Raw genomic sequence first — 10,000 nt, 5'->3', positions numbered from 1 at the left:
GGGAGACCAGAGCAAGCCAGACACCACGGGCCGCCCACGCATGGCCAAACCCCCGGGAAGAAGGCAAGGTGGCACCGCTGACACCTCGCCCGTTGGTCATCGGGCTCTCGGCATGGGAGGCCAGAGAAAGCCGAAGCAGGCTCAAGACTCTACGGCCGCCTGCACGACTCAAGCTCACCGCCAATGACAGCGGGCAGCTGCACCGGCTCTGCCCCCCGACGTGCAGGGGGGGACAGGGCTCCAGCTTAAGGCCGGAAAGAAAAACGCGTTCTAGGGGGGGAGAGCCAGCAAAAGCCACGGGAGCAGGCTCGAGACTCTCAACCCCCGGAGTTCATCTGCATTGGACTGGCCAACCGCCGGGAGCGGCAGCCCCTGTGTGTGTTACTCTTGCCCGCTTCGCAGGCGTCCCCAGCTTAAGGCCGGGGGTGGGGGTGAAAAGAAGGATGAGGCGACGCCACCTCACCGCCAAACATTCCATTCCCTCTTGGATCAGACCCTCAAAGGAGCTGGCGGCAGCCACGGGAGGCTGGACACCATCGGGGGGGGCAAATTCTCGTCCTGATTCACCTTTTTGCCCAAAATCAGCGGGGTCATCCCAAGGGACCCAACGGAGGAGAAGGGAGAGAGAAAAGCCACTGGGGCAGGCTAGTCTCCCCCCCACAGCGTTCGAGTGCCTGGCGACCGCCACCAAGCATCAAGCTCTGCCCGGGGTGAACTCGGCTTCAAGCCAAACCCTCAACACCGGTGCCAGGCATGCAACGGACAGCGGTTGCGACCGTTCTCCAACTTTCCCCGGGTCTCTCGACTGTGCTGGGGTGGGGGTTTGGCATACCAGCGCGAGAGAGCAACCGTGCCGAGCAAGCAGGCAATTTGAGCCACCACCGGGACAAGAGCCACCTCAACGGCCGACCAGCGCCCCACTTAACACCGGCCGCGCCGCGGGCATTGCAGCCGCTCACGAGCTGAGCTGCAAGCGCGAGTCACCGCTCGCCCCTATAGTATGTAAAACTAAGTCCACGCCCGGTTTCGCTTTCAAGAGAGCGACTATGGACTTTACCGGGGTGGCGCTGTACTGCTGCCGCTTTCTACGATGACGCAACTGGAGGCAGCGCGAAACAGCGACCCCTTCGAAAACACCAAGGCAGCCGCAGGGAGCACAGGTCTACCCCGAAGGTCCGTAAGGCTCGTCATGCCGGTGCCGGGTAGACCGCGAAACGATGCAGAGCAGGGTGGACCTGGCGGAGCAAATAAATAGACCCGGCGGCATCTCGGAGCCGGGAAGGCACGGCGGCTCCGCCAGAGCGAGGAGGAAACCGGGTGGCGCTGCGGAGCAGGGTAGACCTGGCAAACAACGCGGGAGACCGGGTGGCGCTGCGGAGACGGGTAGACCTGACCAACAGCGACGGAGACCGCAAGACCGGGTGGCGCTGCGGAGACGGGTAGACCTGGCTACACCGCAGGAGCGGGAACGGGTGACCGGGTGGCGCTACGGAACCCGGTAGACCTGGCTAACACCGCCGGAGCCCAGGAGGCCGGGTGGCGCTGCAGAGCCGGGTAGGCCTGGCGACACCGCCGGAGCCGTAAAGGGAGAACGGGTGGTAGCGCTCCGGAGAAGGGGAGGCCTGGTGGTACCGCCGAACCGGAAAAGAGAAAATGGGTGGTGCTGCGCATACGGGAAGAGCTGGCCAACACCGCCAGAGCTCGGGAGACGGTGGCGCTGCGGAGCCGGGTAGGCCTGGCGGCACCGCCGGAGCCGGGGAGACCAGGTGGTTCTGCGGAGCGGGGTAGACCGGGCCAACACCGCCAGAGCCGGAGAGGCCGGGTGGAGCTGCAGAGCCGAGTGGGCCTGGCGGCACCGCCGGAGCGGGGAAGGAGGACCGGGTGGTTCTGCGGAGCCGGGTAGACCGGGCTAACACCACCGGAGCCCGGGAGGCCGGGTGGCGCTGCGGAGCCGGGAAGGCCTGGCGGCACCGCCGGAGCCGTGAAGGGAGACCAGGTGGTTCTGCGGAGCGGGGTAGACCGGGCCAACACCGCCAGAGCCGGAGAGGCCGGGTGGCGCTGCGGAGCCGGGTAGGCCTGGCGGCACCGCCGGAGCGGGGAATGGGGACCGGGAGGTTCTGCGGAGCCGGGTAGACCGGGCCAACACCGCCAGAGCCGGAGAGGCCGGGTGGCGCTGCGGAGCCGGGTAGTCCTGGCGGCACCGCCGGAGCGGGGAATGGGGACCGGGAGGTTCTGCGGAGCAGGGTAGACCGGGCAAACACCGCCGGAGCCGGAGGGGCAGGGTGGCGCTGCGGAGCCGGGAAGGCCTGGCGGCACCGCCGGAGCAGGGAAGGGGGACGGGGTGGTTCTGCGGAGCCGGGTAGACCGGGCTAACACCGCCGGAGCCCGGGAGGCCGGGTGGCGCTGCGGAGCCGGGTACGCCCGGCGGCACCGCCAGAGCGGGGAAGGGGGACCGGGTGGTTCATCGGAGCCGGGTAGACCGTGCAAACACCGCCAGAGCCGGAGAGGCCGGGTGGCGCCGCGGAGCCGGGTACGCCCGGCGGCACCGCCGGAGCCGTAAAGGGAGACCAGGTGGTTCTGCGGAGCGGGGTAGACCGGGCAAACACCGCGAGAGCCGGAGAGGCCGGGTGGCGCTGCGGAGCCGGGTAGGCATGGCGGCACCGCCAGAGCGGGGAATGGGGACCGGGAGGTTCTGCGGAGCCGGGTAGACCGGGCCAACACCGCCAGAGCCGGAGAGGCCGGGTGGCGCTGCGGAGCCGGGTAGTCCTGGCGGCACCGCCGGAGCGGGGAATGGGGACCGGGAGGTTCTGCGGAGCAGGGTAGACCGGGCAAACACCGCCGGAGCCGGAGGGGCAGGGTGGCGCTGCGGAGCCGGGAAGGCCTGGCGGCACCGCCGGAGCGGGGAAGGGGGACCGGGTGGTTCATCGGAGCCGGGTAGACCGTGCAAACACCGCCAGAGCCGGAGAGGCCGGGTGGCGCCGCGGAGCCGGGTAGGCCTGGCAAACACCGCCGGAGCGGGGAAAGGGAGATCGGGTGGTTCTGCGGAGCCGGGTAGACCGGGCAAACACCGCCGGAGCCCGGGAGACCGGGTGGCGCTGCGGAGCACGGTAGGCCTGGCGAACACCGCCAGAGCCCGGGAGGCCGGGTGGCGTTGCGGAGCCAGGTAGACCTGGCTACAATGCCGGAGCCCGGGAGACCGGGTGGCGCTGCGGAGCCGGGTAGACCTGGCGACACTTTCGCAGCCGTGGACACCTGGTGGCACCCGCTGTAGCTGGTTGTGCGTAAAACCAACCTTTCCACGCACCTTTTCACCCCGTACCCCAACTTTTTCGAGAGTTAGGAGTCTCTGCTTCCGGATGGGGTGCCCCACTGCCAAGTCCGCGCCTCGAGGGTTTATTTTTCCTTTTCTTTTCTTCCTCCTCCTCCCCCTACTCCTTCTCCTCCCCCCCCCCCCAAACTTTTTACCGTTGTTTTTTTTGGAATTTTATTTTCCGGCTTGAATTTATTTCTTCATTTCCCGGGAATAAAATACGTTGACCAGCTGTAAATGTGTCTGCAGGTGCCAACTCAGACATACATGCTTCCCCCCCCAAACAGACATACACACAGATAAGCGCGCGAGCACCACCCCCCCCGCCCACCCCCCCCCCCCTTCCTCTCTCTCCCGCCCTGAGGAGGTCAGGTGCTTCTCCTCTCCAAGCAGTCTGTCTGGCGCCCCCGAGGAGGGGGGGCGGGGGAAGGCGCAGAGAGGTAGCTGGATCCTCCTTCAGGGAGGAGTGGGCGGCATTTCCCGCCTAGCCAAGGGTCACGGGCTCATTTGTGGCGCCAGCAGCGGCAGGGGAAAGGAGGGGGGTGGTCTGGCACAAGGGAAGGCAACAGGGCGGTCGGCGAGCCGGAGTCTGGTGGAAAGGTAGGCTGAAGAAGAGATGGTTTCCCTTTTGACAAAGATTTCTGTTTAGGTCAGTTGAGAGAGTTTTGGGGGTTTTGGGCTTTTATCCCTTCCCCCCCACACACACCCCCACCCCCACCCCCACCCCCGGCTCAGCGTTCGTTTGTTTTTCAACTCGTGGCAGCAGGTGGAGTACAAGGGGGGGCGGGCGGCAGGCAGGACTGCAGCAGGGCGAGTGACTGACTGAGAAAGAAACGCGGGAGTCGGGGCAGGAGCACGGGCTTGTGCCCCGGGAGCCCGGGGTCGAGACTGCACGGCGCCGGGACTCCCTTCTGCCGCGCGGCTGGGAAACAGGAAGAGACGCCGCTGGGTCCTAAAGTCTCCCCGCGGCGGTGGCAAAGCCGGCAACGGTGGGCAGGGACAGGAGTGAGGAGACAGAGACGCCGCTGGGTCCTAAAGTCTCCCCGCGGCGGTGGCAAAGCCGGCAACGGTGGGCAGGGACAGGAGTGAGGAGACAGAGACGGCGCTGGGTCCTAAAGTCTCCCCGCTTCAACTTCCCGTAGGGGCGGCTGGGCAAGGAAGCAAGCCACACGGTCCAGGAATCGGGGGGGGGGGGTGGGGGGGTGTGTGTGTTCCTGTGTCACAGTGAACCGTGTGCGAGGCCGACGAGGAGGGGTGGGGCAGAGAAGGGAGGCTGGCGGGCGGGGGGGGGGGTTGAGGCACGGGGTGGGGGGGCGGTGGGGTTTGGGGAGGGGGTGGGCGCGGCGGAGACAGGGAAGGGCAGCCAGGCTCCAATAGGCAGCATGTGTCACAATGAACCTTTTATCGGGGTGACGGTGGAGAGGGATTAATGGCGGCCGGGTTTGCAGCAAGCCACAGGGTGCAGGGCTGGGGCGGGGAGGGGAATAGCCTATATCACAGTGAATAGTATGTGGGGTTGTCGGGGGGATGGGGGGAGGTGCGGTGGAGACAAAGAACGGCGGCTGGGCTCATAGGGGAAACCTGTGTCACAATGGACCTGTTGCCAGGGTGACAGTGGAGATGGGGTAATGGCGGCCGGGCTCGCTGCGGGCCACGGGGTGCGGGCTTTGGGCGGGGGCAACCTGCATCGCAATGTACCTGTTGAGGGCATGAGGGTGGAGACAGGGTAACGGCAGCTAGGATCGCAGCAGGTCACGGGGTGCAGCGTGAGTGGAGGGACGGCCTGCATCACAATGAACGCGTTGTCGGCATGACGGCGGAGACGGGATAACATAAGCCGGGCCCTCAGCGGCCCTCGGGTTGCAGGGTTTCGGCGGGGAACGGCCTGCGTCACAATGAATCCGTTTTCAGGGTGACGACGGAGAGGGGCAACGGATCCCGGGCCCGCAGCAGGCCTGGGTTTGCAGGGTTTGGGCGGCGGCAGCCTGGGTCACAAGGAAGCCGTTGTCGGGGTGGCGGCAGAGAGGGGCAATGGACCCCGGGCCTGCAGCAGGCCTGGGTTTGCAAGGTTTGGTCGGGGGCGACCTGCATCACAAGGAAGCCGTTTTCAGGGTGACGGCGGAGATGGACAACGGACCCACGGCCTGCAGCAGCCGTGCGTTTGCTAAACTTGGGCGGGGGCGGCCTACGTCACAATGAACCCGTTGTCGGGGTGACGGCGGAGAGGGGAAAAAAACCCCGGGCCCGCAGCAGTCCTGCATTTGCAAGGTTTGGGCGGGGACGGCCTGCGTCACAATGAACCCGTTGTCGGGGTGACGGAGGAGAGGGGCAACAAACCCCAGGCCCGCAGCAGTCCTGGGCTTGCAAGGTTTGGGCGGGGGCGGCCTGCATCACAATGAACCCGTTGTCGGGGTGACGGAGGAGAGGGGCAACGGACCGTGGGCCTGCAGCGGAGGGCGGCAGTGGGTGAGGAGTCCGAAAGCCAGGAAGGGACAAGAAAAGGTTTGCAACTGTGTTGATAATGCCGCCTTGTTGTCTTGCAGCCCGCGTCATCGGCCGCGTCGATGCGCCCCATGCCTGCGTGTGTCCGTGTGATGCGCTCGTGTCGGCTCCCAGTCGACCCCATTCCCTGGAAAAGAGCAGCGAAGTAGCTCCTCGTCCTGAGGGCCGTTCTGCTAAGTCGGGAGGGTCCTGCACCCAATCAGGTACTGCGATCAGGTACTGCCCAAGGAAGCCGATGTCGGGGTGACGGAGGAGGGGGGCAACAAACCCCGGGCCCGCAGCAGGCCTGGGTTTGCAAGGTTTTGTCGGGGGGGACCTGCGTGACAATGAACCCGTTGTCGGGGTGACGGTGGAGAGGGGCAACGGACCCCGGGCCCATAGCAGGCCTGGGTTTTCAAGGTTTGGGCAGGGGACGGCCTGCGTCACAGGGAAGTCGTTGTCGGGGTGACGGCGGAGAGGGGAACAAAACCCCGGGCCCGCACCGGGCCTGGGTTTTCAAGGTTTGGTCAGGGGCGGCCTGCGTCACAATGAACCCGTTGTCGGGGTGACAGCGGAGAGGGGCAACGGTCCCCAGGCCCGCAGCAGGCCTGGGTTTTCAAGGTTTGGTCAGGGGCGGCCTGCGTCACAATGAACCCGTTGTCGGGGTGACGGCGGAGAGGGGCAACGGACCCAGGGCCCGCAGCAGGCGTCCGTTTGCAAGGTCTGGGCGGGGGCGACCTGTGTCACAATGAACCCGTTGTCGGGGTGACAGCGGAGAGGGGCAACGGTCCCCAGGCTCGCAGCGGGCCTGGGTTTGCAAGGTTTCGGCGGGGGACGGCCTGCGTCACAATGAACCCGTTGTCGGGGTGACGGCGGAGAGGGGCAACAAACCCCAGGACCGCAGCGGGCCTGGGTTTGAAAGGTTTGGGTGGGGGCGGCCTGCGTCACAATGAACCCGTTGTTGGGGTGACGGAGGAGAGGGGCAACGGACCGTGGGCCTGCAGCGGAGGGCGGCAGTGGGTGAGGAGTCCGAAAGCCAGGAAGGGACAAGAAAAGGTTTGCAACTGTGTTGATAACGCCACCTTGTTGTCTTGCAGCCCGTGTCATCAGCCGCGTCGATGCGCCCCATGCATGCGTGTGTCCGTGTGATGCGCTCGTGTCAGCTCCCAGTCGACCCCATTCCCTGGAAAGGAGCAGCGAAGTAGCTCCTCGTCCTCAGGGCCGTTCGGCTAAGTCGGGAGGGTCCTGCACCCAATCAGGTACTGCGATCAGGTACTGCCCAAGGAAGCCGATGTCGGGGTGACGGAGGAGGGGGGCAACAAACCCCAGGCCCGCAGCAGGCCTGGGTTTGCAAGGTTTTGTCGGGGGGGGGCCTGCGTCACAATGAACCCGTTGTCGGGGTGACGGTGGAGACGGGCAAAAGACCCCGGGCCCATAGCAGGCCTGGGTTTGCAAGGTTTGGGCGGGGGACGGCCTGCGTCACAATGAACCCGTTGTCGGGGTGACGGCGGAGAGGGGCAAGAGACCCCGGGCCCATAGCAGGCCTGAGTTTTCAAGGTTTTGGCGGGGGACGGCCTGCGTCACAGGGAAGTCGTTGTCGGGGTGACGGCGGAGAGGGGAACAAAACCCCGGGCCCGCAGCAGGCCTGGGTTTGCAAGGTTTGGTCAGGGGGCGGCCTGCGTCACAGGGAAGTCGTTGTCGGGGTGACGACGGAGAGGGGCAACGGACCCAGGGCCCGCAGCAGGCCTGGGTTTCCAAGGTTTCGGCGGGGGACGGCCTGCGTCACAATGAACCCGTTGTCGGGGTGAGGGCGGAGAGGGGCAACGGACCCAGGGCCCGCAGCAGGCCTGGGTTTTCAAGGTTTGGTCAGGGGCGGCCTGCGTCACAATGAACCCGTTGTCGGGGTGAGGGCGGAGAGGGGCAACGGACCCAGGGCCCGCAGCAGGCCTGGGTTTGCAAGGTTTTGTCGGGGGCGGCCTGCGTCACAATGAACCTGTTGTCGGGGTGACGGCGGAGAGGGGCAACGGACCCAGGGCCCGCAGCAGGCCTGGGTTTGCAAGGTTTGGGCGGGGGACGGCCTGCGTCACAAGGAAGCCGTTGTCGGGGTGGCGGCGGAGAGGGGAACAAAACCCCGGGCCCGCACCGGGCCTGGGTTTTCAAGGTTTGGTCAGGGGCGGCCTGCGTCACAATGAACCCGTTGTCGGGGTGACAGCGGAGAGGGGCAACGGTCCCCAGGCCCGCAGCAGGCCTGGGTTTTCAAGGTTTGGTCAGGGGCGGCCTGCGTCACAATGAACCCGTTGTCGGGGTGACGGCGGAGAGGGGCAACGGACCCAGGGCCCGCAGCAGTCCTGCATTTGCAAGGTTTGGGCGGGGACGGCCTGCGTCACAATGAACCCGTTGTCGGGGTGACGGAGGAGAGGGGCAACAAACCCCAGGCCCGCAGCAGTCCTGGGCTTGCAAGGTTTGGGCGGGGGCGGCCTGCATCACAATGAACCCGTTGTCGGGGTGACGGAGGAGAGGGGCAACGGACCGTGGGCCTGCAGCGGAGGGCGGCAGTGGGTGAGGAGTCCGAAAGCCAGGAAGGGACAAGAAAAGGTTTGCAACTGTGTTGATAATGCCGCCTTGTTGTCTTGCAGCCCGCGTCATCGGCCGCGTCGATGCGCCCCATGCCTGCGTGTGTCCGTGTGATGCGCTCGTGTCGGCTCCCAGTCGACCCCATTCCCTGGAAAAGAGCAGCGAAGTAGCTCCTCGTCCTGAGGGCCGTTCTGCTAAGTCGGGAGGGTCCTGCACCCAATCAGGTACTGCGATCAGGTACTGCCCAAGGAAGCCGATGTCGGGGTGACGGAGGAGGGGGGCAACAAACCCCGGGCCCGCAGCAGGCCTGGGTTTGCAAGGTTTTGTCGGGGGGGACCTGCGTGACAATGAACCCGTTGTCGGGGTGACGGTGGAGAGGGGCAACGGACCCCGGGCCCATAGCAGGCCTGGGTTTTCAAGGTTTGGGCAGGGGACGGCCTGCGTCACAGGGAAGTCGTTGTCGGGGTGACGGCGGAGAGGGGAACAAAACCCCGGGCCCGCACCGGGCCTGGGTTTTCAAGGTTTGGTCAGGGGCGGCCTGCGTCACAATGAACCCGTTGTCGGGGTGACAGCGGAGAGGGGCAACGGTCCCCAGGCCCGCAGCAGGCCTGGGTTTTCAAGGTTTGGTCAGGGGCGGCCTGCGTCACAATGAACCCGTTGTCGGGGTGACGGCGGAGAGGGGCAACGGACCCAGGGCCCGCAGCAGGCGTCCGTTTGCAAGGTCTGGGCGGGGGCGACCTGTGTCACAATGAACCCGTTGTCGGGGTGACAGCGGAGAGGGGCAACGGTCCCCAGGCTCGCAGCGGGCCTGGGTTTGCAAGGTTTCGGCGGGGGACGGCCTGCGTCACAATGAACCCGTTGTCGGGGTGACGGCGGAGAGGGGCAACAAACCCCAGGACCGCAGCGGGCCTGGGTTTGAAAGGTTTGGGTGGGGGCGGCCTGCGTCACAATGAACCCGTTGTTGGGGTGACGGAGGAGAGGGGCAACGGACCGTGGGCCTGCAGCGGAGGGCGGCAGTGGGTGAGGAGTCCGAAAGCCAGGAAGGGACAAGAAAAGGTTTGCAACTGTGTTGATAACGCCACCTTGTTGTCTTGCAGCCCGTGTCATCAGCCGCGTCGATGCGCCCCATGCATGCGTGTGTCCGTGTGATGCGCTCGTGTCAGCTCCCAGTCGACCCCATTCCCTGGAAAGGAGCAGCGAAGTAGCTCCTCGTCCTCAGGGCCGTTCGGCTAAGTCGGGAGGGTCCTGCACCCAATCAGGTACTGCGATCAGGTACTGCCCAAGGAAGCCGATGTCGGGGTGACGGAGGAGGGGGGCAACAAACCCCAGGCCCGCAGCAGGCCTGGGTTTGCAAGGTTTTGTCGGGGGGGGGCCTGCGTCACAATGAACCCGTTGTCGGGGTGACGGTGGAGACGGGCAAAAGACCCCGGGCCCATAGCAGGCCTGGGTTTGCAAGGTTTGGGCGGGGGACGGCCTGCGTCACAATGAACCCGTTGTCGGGGTGACGGCGGAGAGGGGCAAGAGACCCCGGGCCCATAGCAGGCCTGAGTTTTCAAGGTTTTGGCGGGGGACGGCCTGCGTCACAGGGAAGTCGTTGTCGGGGTGACGGCGGAGAGGGGAACAAAACCCCGGGCC

Source organism: Colius striatus, unplaced genomic scaffold (genome assembly GCF_028858725.1).
Source record: "Colius striatus isolate bColStr4 unplaced genomic scaffold, bColStr4.1.hap1 scaffold_180, whole genome shotgun sequence".
Taxonomy (NCBI): domain Eukaryota; kingdom Metazoa; phylum Chordata; class Aves; order Coliiformes; family Coliidae; genus Colius; species Colius striatus.
Note: the sequence above shows the minus strand (reverse complement) of the source record.